Source organism: Nycticebus coucang, chromosome 19 (assembly GCF_027406575.1).
Source record: "Nycticebus coucang isolate mNycCou1 chromosome 19, mNycCou1.pri, whole genome shotgun sequence".
In the NCBI taxonomy this organism is placed as follows: domain Eukaryota; kingdom Metazoa; phylum Chordata; class Mammalia; order Primates; family Lorisidae; genus Nycticebus; species Nycticebus coucang.
Genome location: NC_069798.1, coordinates 33,476,179 through 33,493,590, shown reverse-complemented (window position 1 = coordinate 33,493,590; position 17,412 = coordinate 33,476,179).

Genomic DNA, 17,412 nt, shown 5'->3' with positions numbered 1-17,412 from the left:
CAAAGTCAGTGTTTCATGCCTCTAAGTTTTTGTCTGTGCCATGATATATACTACTCAGACTATCCTTTCCTCCATGTTAATTTGCAAGTATCATTGTCAAGTTGAAACTCTAGTACCCTTGCTACTTTTATTGCAAGGGGGTGGTGGTGGAAGTTTGGGAAATTTATTGCTTTTAACAGTAATTTTGCACATAACTTATTTGTGTTACTTATAGTCTATTGCAGTTATTTTAAAAATCTACTATCTATCTATAATTATCCCTCTCATAGTAAACTAAAACTTTTGTTGAGGGAATGATCAAATATATCATGTTATCCACAAAATTTAACACAGTGAGTTCATAAAAATGTTTGCTGAATGAATGTATTAGAAAACATGAGTGGAGTGTAAGCGGGAGTCATTCCTAAAGAAAAGACACTTTTGAATATAGCACAGCAAGATGAAAAGCATTTTAATGAATTAGTGAGTAACTTAATTCATTCAAAATAAAAGTTCTATGATGTATGATTCAGTAGGGCAAAACATCTCCATTAATATCACTAGGAACAAGTCTAGACTCATAACTTGAAGAATTCATATTTTATCCTCTTTGGATTATTTAGAAAATATTAGAAGACTTCTTTTACTTACCTTGGTTATCTAGACAATAGTAAGAATATTTTGTCCATGTCCCCTTCCCATAGTGACCACTACCACCTGGGTTCCATAAAATGACAATCTCCATGCATGTGTAAGCCTAGTAAAAGAATAAATGAATATCCTTTTCTATGTGTCACTTGAAGGTATCTTAGTGGCCAATTTAGTCTGTAGCATTGATGAGTCAATCAGCTGAGCCATAAAGCAGCTGCAAATCTGGATCATGCACAGAATGCTCAATTTGTTGTCCATATGTAGGCATAGACTTTGTGCAAAATAAGCAAGAATAAACCAACTCTTATCTTATATGGGGAGTGCACATGCATGTTGATTAGCCATAAGACCAATCCTCTGCTGACTCGGGAAAGCAGAGAAGAAGTCCAAAAAATCCATCTTTTTCAAAAAGAAAATGTACAAACTTCCACTCAGTTTCATTTGCCTAGAGATTTAATTTATTCATACCTGTTAAGGACACAAAAGCCATTTAGTCTATTGATTTCTGGAATCAGCAAATTTATTTCTAGAGATTTGTACATGGAAAATGTGGTCAATGGAGACAATTCACTACTGCAGAAGGTCAATTGGACACATTAATGGCCAATTCTCTAAAGCATGAAGGATCATTTTAGGGCTAGTGTTGCCATTTGTAGTTAAATAGTCAGGTAAATGTTAAAAGGGCAAACAAATTTAATTTCCCTAGGCATTAGTGAAGGCCAGTGAAAAGAGGAAGTCAGCCACATTTCTACTCATCTGTCTTAAGCTCTTTGACTCCTGTTATGGGGGGAAGAAGGTTATTTCTTAGTGCCCTCTAGCAGTTTTTGTCTTGGTGGCCTTGGTTTTTGACTGGCCCAATGAATGCAAGCATGCTGTGAACAGCTGTGCTCCAGCTGTGCCATGGCCAGGAGGCAGGTCTCTTCTGCAGATTCAGGCAGAATTTCTGAATGTGAAAATTGTGTCTTTAATATCCTCTTTCACCTTAACACTGCCTTTATATTTCCCTATTTCTGTCAGCACCCTGAAAAGTAATGAACTCTCTCCCATCCCCTCCCATGATTCTATCACTTCCCCATAGAACTTCATCTATGACAGTTCTCCCAGAGTAGGACCATGAGTGTGTAGTTCCTCCTTGTGTCTCCTCATTAAAACTGCCTTGTCCGTTGGACTATTGCCTATGGAATTTCCTGTAAGAACTAATCTGAAAAAATACATTAGATAAGTGTGCTTAGCAAGGCCTATAATTATTAGAATCTAAAAAATAAATGTTTGTGGAAACTATAGGTGGCCTGGTAAGGCAATAAATAAATATATTTGGGCAAAGAGGACTTTGAGAAACTGTAAACCATACCACTTTTATGATCCTGGTATTGGAGTCTGATATTTTCCATTACAACAGAGCAAAACAAAACAATACCATAGAATTTTGCTAACAGCTATCAATTCTTACTCACTTTGCAAAGCATTCCCTGGATATTTCAGTTCACAGTGGTCCTGCCCTAGAGATTAAAAAAAAAAAAGAAAGAAAAAAAAAACCAAATAAATGGTAAAGAACATTCCCCTCATATGTCTCATTAGACCAGTGGTTCTCAACCTTCTGAATGCTGTGACACTCTAGTACAGTTCCTCATGTTGTGGTGACCTGCAACCATACAATTATTTTCGTTGCTACTTCATAACTGTAATTTTGCTACTGTTATGAATTGTAATGTAAATATCTGATATGCAGGATGTATTTAAGTGACCCCTGTGAAAGGGCCATTCAACCACCAAAAGGGTCACAGCCCACAGGTTGAGATCTGCTGCATTAGACTAAGGATTTTGCAAGGATTGAAGGTGTTTGCTCATTTACAAAGTTTTCCACACACATTGAGCATTCATAAGCATTCAGAATATTTTTCATATGTAATTCATAACTACAGCTTATTTTATTTATTTATTTACTTACTTACTTATTTAGTGCCTTGTGTTCCTGTTTCCAATGAAGTCACTGGGATAATATCTGGAAACTATATTCTAAGTTCCTAAAGCCATCGTGGTTTGCAAAAGTCTGGAGACTGACTGGCTCTAGGATTTGCAAACATGATGGGGTTTGTTTAATATCAGAGTTCCTGAATCCCAGACAATTCAAGTTAATAGTGCCCCAAAGTCATTTCCTGGCCTACCTACGTGGTTGAAGGGGATGGGCTGATGGCAGCAATTTCAGACATCCACGTCCCAGAAGACCCTGGCCATATAGACCCAGAGCTAGAACAAAAAGGATGATGAGTTTGGAGGCTGCAAGTAGGAATGGGTAAGAAAGAAATTTGAGCCAGGCTGCTGAGGAGTGCAGGACAAAAATAGGGAAAAATAGTTTAGGGGAAATAGCTTGTGGTTGGGGATGAGGATACTTGGAATTTTCTTGCTCTATCTCTGTTCTACTAAGAGACCTTGGAGAAGTTACTTGTATCATCTGGAAGATGTATTTGTGTGTGTGTGTAAATGTATTTAATTTTATATCTCTACAGTTCCTTCCAGTTCTAAAATTGTGAGAAAGGAACTCTTAAACCATACTGTATTATAAAATAATGATAATATTATAAGTCAGTAAATACTATTTATATGTTGAAATTGAAAGTACCCAAAGCTACTATACAGGGTCTTCAAAATAATCTAATTTATAGTAATGTAAAGTTAAATACAGTCCTGCAATACATAACAACATTTTGAGCAACATACCATGTATACAATGTGCATATTTAAATATAAACAATAGGGTGGTACCTGGGGTTCAGTGGATAGGGCACTGGCCCCATATACAAAGGATGGCTGGTTCAAACCCGGCCCCAGCCAAACTGCAACAAAAAATAGCCAGGCGTTGTGGCAGACGCCTGTGGTCCCAGCTACTCAGGAGGCTGAGGCAAGAGAATTGCCTAAGCCCCGGAGTTGGAGGTTGCTGTGAGCTGTGTGACACCATGGCACTCTACCGAGGGTGATAAAGTGAGCCTCTGTCTCTACAAAATAATAATGATAACAGTAATAAATATATAAATAATATGTATAAGATTATAAGGCAGTATTTGTACTGCATCTTTTCTGTGCTTAGATATGCTAGATACACAAATGTTTATAAATATGTTACAATGGCCTAGAATATTGAACACAGTACCATGCTGATAGGGTTTGCACCTAGGAGCTATGGACTATACCATACAGCTCACGTGTGTAATGGGCTGTACCACTGAGCATTTTGTAGGTACACTGTATGATGTTTAGACAATGAAGCAATTGCCTAATGACAGATTTCTCAGAAAATATACCCTTTGCTAAATGATGTGTGACTGTATATGTAAATTATACATTTACTTTCACACATGCTGTCATTACATTGCAAGAATTCTGAAAACTAAAGGTCAGAGAATATAGCACTTTCCAATGCCACATATCAGAAGAGCATATTCCATAATAGACATAAAAAATGGCACAGTCCCTGCACTCTCTAGACCTTATAAGTTCTCCATGAAGTCAACACACACACACATACACACACAACAAAACTGCAATGTCAACATGACAAATGTCAAGAATAAAACAAACAAAATAAACATAAAAAAGTAATAAAATGTAACTAGTTTCAAAATTCATAAAAAATGTCAATAATTATCGATGACAGTCAATATTTAGGAAGCCAACAATACTGTTCAGACACCTACTATAACAGCATATATGAGTGTGTTGCTCTAATTAGTATGTCAATATTATTTTACATTCAGGCACACACACATGCACACACATCACAAACTGAATGAAGAAAAGCTACTCCACAGCATTACAAAGTCTATATGTCCTCTTCTTTATCACTGTTAAAATTTCAAAATTATAAAGATGAAGAATAGTTCATGGTTGCCAGAGTTAAAGAATGGAAGGTGGAGGAAGGTGAGTGTTCCATAAAAAAGCAGCAGGTGTTGTCCTTGTGATGAGGGAGCTTCTCTGTATTTTGAATGTGGTGATAGATACCCAAACCAACATGTGCTAAAGCTACATAGAACTAACACACATACGTACACACAGAGGATTGTGTATAAAACTAGAAAAATCTATGCAAGGTCGAAGGAATGCACCAAAGTCAGTGTTCTGGTTGTGATACTATACTATGATTATGCAGGATGTAACCATGAAGCAAACTATGTAATGAACATAGAAGGTCTCTCTGTGTTATTTCTTACAACTAAATGAGGTTCTATAATTATCTGAAAACATAAATTTAACTTAAAAAAAGGGTCAGCTTAAAAAAAAATCAAAGGGCCCTATTACATGAAAACATTCTGACTTCTAAGGGGAAAAATCCTTCAGGTGTTCTTGTATGATGGTTTGCATTTTGCGGAAGGAAAATGCAAGAACCAGAGCTGTTGGATCTGGAGTTCTGGTCAAGGTTTTATGGCAACAAACTCTTACCTTCTGAGCCTTGCCTTGCAAGCTTTTCATTCAAAGCCAAGTTGTGACACTTGTCCTTATTCTCCTTCCAAGACTCTTTTGGACCACAGGAGCCAGACTGTCTAAACTAACCCCATATGCCTTGCTGAAAAAAAAGATTGACAAACTTTATTTTTTTGTGTCGGTTGCTACATTTCCTAAGTGTCAGGTTTATCAGGTTTTCTGTCCCTCCCTATCCCCAGGCAGGGGTGGGAGGAAGCGTTTCCTGCTGTGAAGCAGAGAGTGCTTTTTCTGATTGGTAAGCAGCTCTCCCTCAATGTTCCTATATAGACCAGCAATGACTCATCGCCTTCTTTCTCTTATTGCAAAAATAGGGCCTGGGAGACTTGCACATACATCCCAAATGTTACATATTAGAATTGATTACACCAACACAACTATTAGGCTTTCAAAGGCATAATGTTTTAAGCATGCTCAACTAAAATACTATAGTCTATGCACAATCAAACCTCTCTGAGGGGATTAGGAGGAAACCATTTTAATTTATCCATTCTGGAGTGTGGTGCCAAGAGTGCAACAAAGAGGAAAACAAAGAAACTACTGAGTGAGCAATTTTTCTTTTAACCCATCAGCAGAAGAGTCAGCCTGTTTCAGAAAATTAGAAAGTATACCATCTTTTACTCATCTCCTACACTTAAAACAATGAAAGATGCTCCTCTAATCAAGCTCCTGATTCTTGCTCACATAAACTTGAGGTTTCAGAGAACTTGTTTTCATTTCGTGTTTTCTTACTTTGCCTGCCTCCATTAGGTAAGAAGTTTCCTAACAGACCTCTACACAATCTTAGCAGGGTTCTGTGGCATGCCCTAAAGTTAGCTTGTTGGTGTTATGTTGCTACTATGAACATAGATGGGAAAATTTATAATATAAAAGTATATTGTAAAAAGTGTTCCAGAATTGAATAGGAACCACATCGTTACTCTGACCTGTACATTCTGAGGCTTCTATGATCACTGAGGCAAAAAGTTTGAAATGAGAGAATCAGGTATTCCAGGATCTTTAAGGAGGACATTTCATATCACATCTATCATCTTCTGAATGTTCTTAAAAGTCATCTAATGAAGAGAATTTAAAAAAAAGGCAAATAATATTTAAAATATGCATTACTAAAACATTTTTAGAGTAACTTAAATGGAATAGTAGAAACTATTTTTGAAATGGAGGTCTTCTAAAAAAAAGCAGAAGTTTAAAAGTTTTCAGCAGTATTTTTTCTAAGAACGTTGACAATCGAACTTCATATTCAATATTACCTTGTATACTCTTTTTTTGTTCTTTTTTTTGGCATTTAACTAGGCAGGCTTTATGTCTGTTCTCATGAAGAAAAAAATCTTATCTCTCCCTTACTGTCTGTCTATGGTAGACAACATCTTGCCCACAGCCATTTGGTTACTTTTTGTCTGGCAGAGTATATGTTTGGTCATTCTGTGTACCCAGGTAAGACAGACCACACATGGTGGTTGGCTTACCTTGTAAGCTAATACTGAACAGCAGTGATGTTCCTGGAAACATCCTTACTAATGTCCCTTCTAGCTAAAGTATTTAAAGTACTGATTGCTATTTCAGTGCAGATATTACAGAGTACATATTAGCAAACTATGGCCAAGCATACCACTAGACTTTTAAGTAAACTATTACTGCAATACAGGCACATTCACTTGTTTATGTGTGTTACATAGTGGCTTTCATACTTTAAAAATAAGATGTTTAGTTGTGACAAAGACCACATGGCCTTTTTAGTTACAATCTCATCATTTATAGATAAAGCTTGGTGAACTCTGTGATCACTCAAGACATCAAACTATTACTGCTAAGTTGAATTAACTGAGTAGATCTACTGCCTATGCAACTAATTTCTGTTGAGAAGAAAGAAAGAGCTTTTAGTTTAATTTTTAAATCTCAGTGGATAGGCCAGGAGTATCATGATGTATCAAAATCTCAGTCCTTTGGAAAGCTGAGACAAGATCATTTGAGGTTAAGAGTTCAAGACCAGGGTGGCGCCTGTAGTTCAAAGCAGTAGGGCACTGGCCCCATATACCAGAAATGGTGGGTTCAAACCCGGCCCTGGCCAAAAAAGAGTTCAAGACCAGTCTGAAGAAGATAGAAACCCTGTCTCAAAAATATTATCCATGCACCTGTAGTCTCAGATACCCAAGAGTCTGAGATGAGAGGCTAGCCTGAGCCCAGGAGTTTAACAGGGCAATGAACTATGATTGTGCCATTGCACTTCAGCCTAGGAGACAGAGAAAGCCATAAAAGGGTGACTTAAAAACAGAAAAACTAGAATTTCTGAAATTAGGAAATTATGAGTTGATTTATTAAGTCAGTGACTCAACAATTTTATTGTAGATTGTCTATCTTTCCTTCCATTTCTCTGCTCCACGGTCTTAAGTCTGACTCTTATGCCCAACCCTTAAGAACTTCATATAGTTGGGAAGTACCAGACAACACATTGTCATGGAATCAGGTTCAGGATCATAATAAATATATATTTCTCTTCACTCCTTTTTATTTGGAGATGAACCCTTTCCGAAACCCACCTGCAAACTTTCCCTTCAATTCCATTTGTTAGAAGTCACCTTTTCATTTTCTCCTTCCTTAAACATTAAGAAATAAAACTTAATATAGGAGACATGAAATAATTTCAAATTATGAAAATGTTGATTTATTTTTGGACAAAAAAAGGAAAAATGAGGAATAGAAAGAATCTAAAAGATAATATTCATAATGCTTTCAGTGCTGTTTGGTGTGTCACATACATTCTTTAAAATTTTTAACTGATAGAGGTCATCACATTGGAGAAAGGAATGTTCTAATCATAACATCTAGAAGAGCAGGTGGGACTGTACCTAGGAGTTCATAAAGAACTGGAACAAGAAAATATCGTAAGATTAAGTGTCATAGCTAACATTCTGTATTTGTCTGAAACTGAATTTTAGGAAATTATTTCAGATCTGCATATAGTTCTTTTGCCTTTTAAATTCTCTCTCAAAGAAAATACCTACTCCATACTATCTCACTGAAAGATAGCTTTTTTTGTTCCTTTTTTTATTATATCAGAGTTGTGTACATAGATATGATCATGGGGCATTATACACTAGATTCATAGACCGTTTGACATATTTTCATCACAATGGTTAACATAGCCTTCCTGGTATTTTCTTAGTTATTACGCTAAGACATTTACATTTCCCATTTATTAAGTTTCACATACACCCTTGTAAGATGCACAGCAGGTGTAATCCCACCAATCCCCTTCCTTCTACCCGCTTCCCCCTCCCTCCACTCCCTTTCCCCTTCCCCCTATTTTTAGGTTGTAACTGGGTTATAGCTTTCATGTGAAAGCCCTAAATTAGTTTCATAGTAGGGCTGAGTACATTGGGTACTTTTTCTTCCATTCTTGAGATACTTTACTAAGAAGAATATGTTCCAGCTCCATCCATGTAAACATGAAAGAGGTAAAGTCTCCATCTTTCTTTAAGGCTGCATAATATTCCATGGTGTAAATATACCACAATTTATTAATCCATTCGTGGATCGATGGGTACTTGGGCTTTTTCCATGACTTAGCAATTATGAATAGGGCTGCAATAAACATTCTGGTGCAAATATCTTTTTATGATGTGATTTTTGGTCTTCTGGGCATATGCCCAGTAGAGGAATTGCAGGATTGAATGGCAGCTCTATTTTTAGATCTCTAAGTGTTCTCCATATATCTTTCCAAAAGGAATGCATTAATTTGCATTCCCACCAGCAGTGCAAACGTGTTCCCTTTTCTCCACATCCCCACCAACATCTCTGGTTTTGAGATTTTGTGATATAGGCTAGTCTCACTGGAGTTAGATAATGTCTCAAAGTAGTTTTGATTTACATTTCTCTGATGATTAAAGATGATGAGCATTTTTTCATGTCTGAAGGTTGCGCGCCTGTCTACTTCAGAGAAGTTTCCCTTCAAATCCCTTGCCCAGCCTGCGATGGGATCCCTGGTTCTTTTCTTGCTAATGCGTTTGAGTTCTCTGTGGATTCTGGTTATTAAACCTTTATCGGAGACATACCCTGCAAATATCTTCTCCCATTCTGAGGGCTGTTTGCTTGCTTTACTTACTGTGTTCTTGGCTGTGCAGAAGCTTTTTAGTTTGATCAAGTTCCAGTAGTGTATTTTTGAAGCTGCTTCAATTGCCTGGGGGGGTCCTCCTCATAAAACACTCACCCAGACTGATTTCTTCAAGGGTTTTCCCTGCTCTCTCCCCTAGTATTTTTATAGTTTCATGTCTTAAGTTTAAATCTTTAATCCAGCGAGAGTCTATCTTAGTTAATGGTGAAAGGTGTGAGTCTAGTTTCAGTCTTCTGCAGGTTGCCAGCCAGTTCACCCTGCACCATTTGTTAAATAGGGAATCTTTTCCCCACTGGATGTTTTTAATTGGCTCGTCAAAAATTAAATAACGGTAAGTAGCTGGATTCATCTCTTGGTTCTCTATTCTGTTCCAGACATCTACTTCTCTGTTTTTATGCCAATACCATGCTGTTTTGATCACTATCGATTTGTAGTAAAGTCTGAGGTCTGGTAGTGTGATTCCTCCTGCTTTGTTTTTATTTCTGAGTAATGTCTTGGCTATTCGAGGTTTTTTTCTGATTCCATATGAAACGAAGTATTGTTTTTTCAAGATCTTTAAAGTATGACAGTGGAGCTTTAATAGAGATTGCGTTGAAATTATATATTGCTTTGGGTAGTATGGACATTTTAACAATGTTGATTCTTCCCAGCCATGAGCATGGTATGTTTTTCCATTTGTTGACTTTTCACTTTCTTCTATTTCTTTTCTTAGAGTTTCATAGTTCTCTTTAGAGAGATCTTTCACGTCCTTTGTTAGATAAATTCCCAAATATTTCATCTTCTTTGGCACTACTGTGAATGGGATAGAGTGCTTAACTGTTTTTTCAACTTGACTATTGTTGGTATATATAAAGGCTACCGATTTATGAATGTTGATTTTGTAATGTGAGACGCTGCTGTATTCCTTGATCACTTCTAAGTGTTTTGTAGTAGAGTACCTAGTGTTTTCCAGATATACAATCATATCGTCTGCAAAGAGTGAAAGTTTGATCTCTTCTGACCCTATACGGATACCCTTGATTGCCTTTCTTCCCTAATTGTGGTGGCTAATACTTCCATTACAATGTTAAACAGCAATGGAGACAATGGGCAGCCTTGTCTAGTTCCTGATCTGAGTGGAAATGATTCCAATTTAATTCCATTCAATATGATATTGGCTGTGGGTTTGCTGTAGATGGCCTCTATCAGTTTAAGAAATGTCCCTTCTATACCAATTTTCTTAAGTTTTCTGATCATGAAGGGATGCTGGATTTATCAAAAGCTTTTTCTGCTTTGATTGAGAGAATCATATGGTCTTTGTTTTTTAATTTGTTAAGTGCTGAATTACATTTATAGATTTACGTATATTGAACCAGCCTTGAGACCCTGAGATAAAACTGACTTGGTCATGATGTATAATTTGTTTGATGTGTTGCTGGATTCTGTTTGTTAGAATCTTGTTGAATATTGTTGCATCTATATTCATGAGTGATATCGGTCTATAATTTTCTTTTCTTGTTGGGTCTTTTCCTGGTTTAGGATCAGGGTGATGTTTGCTTCATAGAAAGTGTTGGGTGGTCTTCCTTCTTTTTCTACCTTTTGGAGTAGGTTGAGTAAAATAGGTATTAATTCCTCTTTAAAGTTTTGGTAGAATTCTGACATGAAACCATCTGGTCCTGGGCTTTTTTTTTTTTTTTTTTAGGGAGGTTTTGTATGGTTGATGCTATTTCCGAACTTGAAATGGGCCTGTTCAGCATTTCCACTTGATTCTGGCTAAGTCTTGGAAGGTGACGTGCTTCTATGTATTGGTCCATTTCCTTCAGATTCTCATATTTCTGAGAATAAAGTTTCTTGTAATATTCATTAAGGATTTTTTTGATTTCTGAGGAGTCTGTTGTTCTTTCTTATTTGTTGTTTCTGATTGATGAGTTGAGAGATTTTACTCTTTTTTTCTGATTAGATTGGCCAAAAGTTTATCTATTTTATTGACCTTTTCAAAAAAACAGCTTTTTGATTTATTGCTCTGTTGTGTTATTCTTTAGTTTTCAATTTCATTTAATTCTGCTCTAAGTTTGGTTATTTCTTTTCTTCTACTAGGTTTAGGGTTGGAATGCTGTTCCTTTTCCAGTTGCTTGAGATGTCCCATTAAGTTGTTAATTTCCTCTCTTTCTGTTCTCTTGAGGAAGGCTTGCAGTGCTATAAATTTCCCTCTTAGAACTGCCTTTGTGGTGTCCCAGAGGTTCTGATAGTTCGTGTCTTCATTGTCATTTTGGTCCAAAAAACAGGCAGTTTCTTTCTTAATCTCATCTCTGACCCAGCTATCATTCAGCATAAGGTTATTTAACTTCCATGTTTTTGTATGAGTACGCAGATTCCTGTTGTTACTCAGCTCAACTTTTATTCCATGGTGGTCAGAGAAGATGCATGGAATAATTTCTATTCCTTTAAATTTACTGAGGTTAGACTTGTGACCTAAAATGTGATCGATTTTGGAGTAAGTTCCATGGCCTGATATGAAGTACGTGTATTCAGTTTTGTTGGGATGAAATGTTCTGTAGATGTCTGCTAAATCCAAATGTTGGATGGTTAGATTTAAATCTAAAATTTCTTTGCTCAGCTTCTTATTGGAGGATTGATCCAACACTGCCAAAGGAGGGTTGAAATCTCCAACTATTATGGAGCTGGAGGAAATCAAGTTGCTCATGTCAGAGTTTTTTTAATAAAATTGAGGTGCATTGTGGTTGGGTGCGTAGATATTAATAATTGAGATCTCATCATATTGAGTATTACCCTTAACAAATATGAAGTGACCATTCTTGTCCTTCTTTACTTTTGTTGGTTTAAAGCCTATTGTATCCGCAAATAAAATTGCAACACCTGCTTTTTTCTGATTACCATTTGCCTGAAATATGGATGACCATCCTTTCACCCTGAGTCTGTATTTGCCTCTTAAGTTAAGATGTGACTCTTATATGCAACAAATAACTGGCCTGAGTTTTTGTATCCAGTCAACCAACCTATGCCTCTTAGAGGACAGTTCAGGCCATTCACATTGGTGGAGAATATTGATAAGTTTGGTGAAATTTTGGGTATCGAGTTTTTCAAAGGTCCAGGGGACAATTTTAATCCTTTAGCCAGTGTGGAATTTGGAGTTTTATCCAAAGTTTCTGGGTGAGTTTACTTTTGTGGTATAGGATTGTGTTGGTCATTATGGAGGATAGGTCTGAGAATATCCTGAAGAGCTGGTTTGGTTATGGCAAATTTCTTCAACATATGAATGTCATTAAAGTATTTAATTTCTCCATCATAAATGAAACTCAGCTTAGCTGGATCAAGATCTGGGGTTGAAAGTTATTTTGCTTTTGGAGATTAAAAGTCGATGACCACCCTCTTCTGGCTTGAAATGTTTCCGCAGAGAGATCTGTAGTCATTCTAATATTCTTCCCTTTGTACGTAATGGCTTTCTTTCACCTGGCCACTTTGAGAATTTTCTCCTTCATATTAACTTTAGTGTAGTTAATTATGATATACCTGGGTGATGTCTTATTGGGGTTGAGTCATGCTGGGGTTCTGAAGCTGTCTGCTATCTGAATTTCAGAATCTCTAGGCATGTCTGGAAAATTCTCTTTCATAATTTCATGAAGAAGGGCCTCTGTGCCCATCGAGGTCACTTCACAGGTTTCAGGAATTCCAATTATTTGCATATTGACCTTCTTCGAATTATCCCAGAGCTTTCTGAGAGAATGATCCGTTTTTGCTGTCCATTTCTCTTCCTCTTTGAGAGTTTGAGAGCGTTCAAAAGCTTTATCTTCAATGTCAGAAATCCTTTCTTCTGCTTGCTCCATTCTGTTGCTGAGGGATTCTACTGTACTTTTCATATCTTTGAGGGCTGCAAATTCTTGCTTCAGTGTTTCTAAGTTTTTGGTGGTTTTGTCTTTACATTTGTTAAATTCTTGAGATAACTTTTGAATTTCTCCTCAAATTCCTAATTCCACTTTATTAATCTTGTCTGCCATCCAAATTCTGAATTGGATTTCTGACATCTCAGCCAGTTGTTTATGAATGGGATCTTCAATTACATCTGCCATATCTTTCCTTGGGGGGGGGGTTGGTCTATTCTGGTTATTCATGTTACCAGAGTTTTTCCGCTGATTTCACCCCATGGTTGTTTTACTCCCTTTGGTTTTTCCCCTGGGGCTTTTTCGAGGCCCGTACAGTGTTGTGGCCTGAGAAACTGGGGCCCTCTCTGGTGTGGTGGGGCTAAGTGGTTCTGTCTTGTTTTCAGCTGGTTTCTGTTCTACCCTAGTGAAACATTTACTCTGGGTTGAAGTCTAAGCTGTGGAGAAAAAACAGAAATTAAGTCACCCTGCCCACCTCTGGTACCAATTGGAAAAGGAAAATCAAACCTTCCTACAACTGCACACCCAGGGCACCACCTGAAAAGTCCTCAGTCTATTGGTTCCATTCAAAAGGTCCAAATCGATTGTCTCAGTCAGCACCTGTCTCGGGTGGGAGCATTCAAGAGGTCTCTGGGAGCTGGGTCACAGGGGTCTGGTGACCACTCTGATATGGCTCACTCCAGTGCTGCATGATGTCAGGAGGAGCCGCCTAGCAAATAGATCAGTCTGGGAAGGTTGATGCTTCCTTCTGCACCTTGCCCCTTTGTCAGACCCAGTCACTGATATCTCTGCAGTTGGCTGACCCAGTTGCCTGTAGTGAACATATAGTCCAGATGTTTGCACCTGCCTGAATCGCAAGGAAATCTGCCAGTCCTCTGAACTCTGCCACTATCTAGCAGGAGGAGGTGAGGCCTAACATCCTCGGGTGCCTAATGAAGGTCAGGGGGGTTCACTCAGGCTCAGCCCTGCCCCTGATTGATGTTACTGACAGAACAGAGCAGAACAGAATAGAACAGAACAACTTTGCAAGATTCTGTCTCCGTTCCTGCTAAAATCGCCTGCAGAAGATAAGCTGTTCTGAGTTCCAAACTCTTTGCTGCTGGAGGTTTGCATTCGGTTACCTCTCTGAGTTGGCCCTGCCCTGGATGCTTCCGGGGTTTGTGAGCAGCCTCAGGCAAATCCTTTACTCATGGGTGGCCTCCTCTGGTTGCCCAGGGAGACAGGGGGTGTGGCTTCAGAATATCCATGAGTGAGGTGTTTTGCTATTAAAACAGAATGGCTGTGGTTCACACCCAGCCGACACTTCTCTCCTCGCTCCCACGCCCCAGTGTCAGCACTGACCAGCCACAGTTTATGCTCTGTCCACACCCCTCAAGAGATCACCCAAAAATCCGGACTCCTGGCGGATAGCCTCCAGATCTCAGAGTGAGGGCAAAGGAGGGTGAGGGTGAAGGAGAGTGCTGGGAGCCCAGAGCTGCAGGTAGTGAGCACACACAGTTCCACACAGTTTTATGCCTGGCCACACCACTGCCAGAAGACAGCCGCCACTCCACGTCCCAGGGAACCGCCAGTCTGGAGCGGTTCCCTTCCAGCTGACCATTCTCTCCTCACTCCTGCGCCCCAGAGTCAGCGCAGCTCAGGCACTGTCCACACCCCACAAGAAATCACCCAAGAATCCGGACTCCTGGACAGTCTCCCACAACCCAGAGTGAGAGTGGAGGGGAGCGCTGGGAGCTCAGCATTGCAAGTGGGGAAGATACACAGTTTCACTCAGTTTTATGCCTGGCCGTATTGCTGCCCAAGGAGGGATGCTGCAACACACTTTGGGGAAGTGCTGCCCTGCCCTGGCTCCCCCTCAGCCCATTGCCCTCTCCTCACTCCCATGCCCCAGGGTCAGCACTGACCAGCTGCAGCTCGGGCACTGTCCACACCCCTCAAGAAATCACCCAAGAATCTGAACTCCTGGGGGAAAGGCATCCAGACCTCAGTGTGGAGGGGGGTCTAGGAGGTGGGTGGAGGGGGGTGCTGGGAGTTCAGGGTTGCAGGTAAAGGATATTTACATTTTTATACAGTTTTATGCCTGGCAGGAGGATGCCATGGCACCCTAGTAGGGGAGGTAGGTCCAGTTTTTAGAAGGTCTCTCCTGTGAAATGTAGTGGGAGGGCCTTTGATTTCTGCCCATTTGTTTGTTTGTTTGTTCGTGGGCTCTTGAGCCAGTCTTATGGGGGAGGGGGACTCCCGTCCGCTTGGCGATGGATTTTGTATCTTTTGTTTGCATCCTTGTGATCACAGCTCACCTCAGCAGGGTTGATGTGCGTTTTTCAACCTTCTCTCTTGGTGCAGCTGAAATCCACCAGGTTTCTTGCTAAATTTTCGTCCCTTAATTCTCCTTCTGGATGGGAGCCTCTGTGGAAAGCTGGCTTCAGTCCACCATCTTGTCTCCCCTCTCCTCACTGAAAGATATCTTCAAGAAAACTGCGCATCCAAATAGTACCATTTTATACCAGGACTACAAATTCTCAAATGGACTCCCTAAATGGGATTTTCCACTTGTCTAATGATTCTGAATAGATGTTCAAATATAGCAGGTGTTATTATTATATCTGTCCATATAAGCACATGTAAGTGCCATATTTATTTCAGACTTATTCTTCACTGGGACTATACTTGCCAAGAACAAGAGGAAAATGTGCTGAATAGCTGTCAAATGGCAGTAAATGAAATCAGTCTTTTCTCAAATAGTCATTTAGAAATCCTTCAGTACACCTGTATGCTTCAGCTGTGATAATTATTCCAATAACATTTTAATTTTAGATAAAAAAATATTTGGATGTAAATGAACAAAAATTCCTTATCATGAAGACACAGAGAAAAGACTTCTAGGATTTGTCTCTGCATTACTTTAATTTAGCTTATAATATTTTAATTTGAGTTTATAGATTAAAAATATTTAAAGCAAAAGAATATAGGACATTTAATTTGGGGAGGCATTAAAAAAGCTTGATTTCTAAAAAAAAAAATCATTAGTGATTTTTGCTTTGAAAATAACTAAGTTTACCATTGCAGGTAGTTATATGTAGCTTATGTAGAATAAGTTTTCTTTTTAAAATATAAATATAAAGAGAAAAATCATAAAAAGAAAAAACATGTATGTATAATTATGTATTGTATATATACATGCTTATGCATACATATGCATAGAAGAAATGCTGTTATGTGTACTGTAATACTTTTATAAAGTGCTCTTCTGACTTTGTAAGAAGACAGGTTTTATCTCAATAAGACATAAAAATAAAAAGAATTGGCATGTGCAATCTCTTAACATTGCTTTCATATTAGGATCGTGCTAAACAAGTAAAACAAGATGAAAAAGACAGTTTATCCCTCTATATTTGGAGATAATTTGTTGAAAAAGATACTTTTCCTGAAATGTTTAAATGTTTGACAGAATTCACCAATGAGACTGTCAGGATTTGTATTTCTTTGAAGGAGATTTTAAATTATGAATCTAAGTTATCTAATGGATATAACAATATTCTTATTTTCTATTTTTTTCTGTTTTATTTAGAAATTTGTTTGAATTGTTTTTTTTAAATTTCATGGAAGTGGTTATATTTATTGATGTATTTGCATATGTAGCCCTTTGTTGTATTTGTAATGGCTACAGAGGTTACGTTGATGTTGCCCTTTTCATTCTATTATTGCTACTATGTCCTTTGTTTATTTTTTTAAAATTTTTTGTTGTCTATAACTAGAGGTTTCTGATTCTGATTAATCTTTTTAAAGAACTAATTTGGTCTTGATAATTTATTCTATTACACTTTTTTCTATTTTATAGCTTTTTCTTTATTATTTGCTTGTTCCTCTGATTTAATATATTTTGTTTTGCTTTCTAATTTCTACAGTAGGTGCTTAGATCATTGAATGCAAATGTGGTATTTTCTAACATATAAATATAAGGCTATACATTTCCCTCTAAGAACTGCTTTAACCTAAACCCACACACTTTGTTTACAGTTGTTTTAAAATATAACTTATATACAATACACTGAACAAGCATTAATATACAATTCAAAACACTTTGACATAAGTACGTCTATGAAAAACTGTCATCTCAATCAACATAATAAACCTATCTACCACCTCCAAAAATTTCCTAATTCCTTTAACCCAGCCTCTCACCTCTTGATACTCCCTATCACTACACAAACACTGGCCTGTTTTCTGCTCCTGCAGTTAAGTTTTCACATCTCATAATGTTATGTACATGGAAGCATAGAATATGTGCTCCTTTTTTGACTGGCATGTTTTACTGAGCAT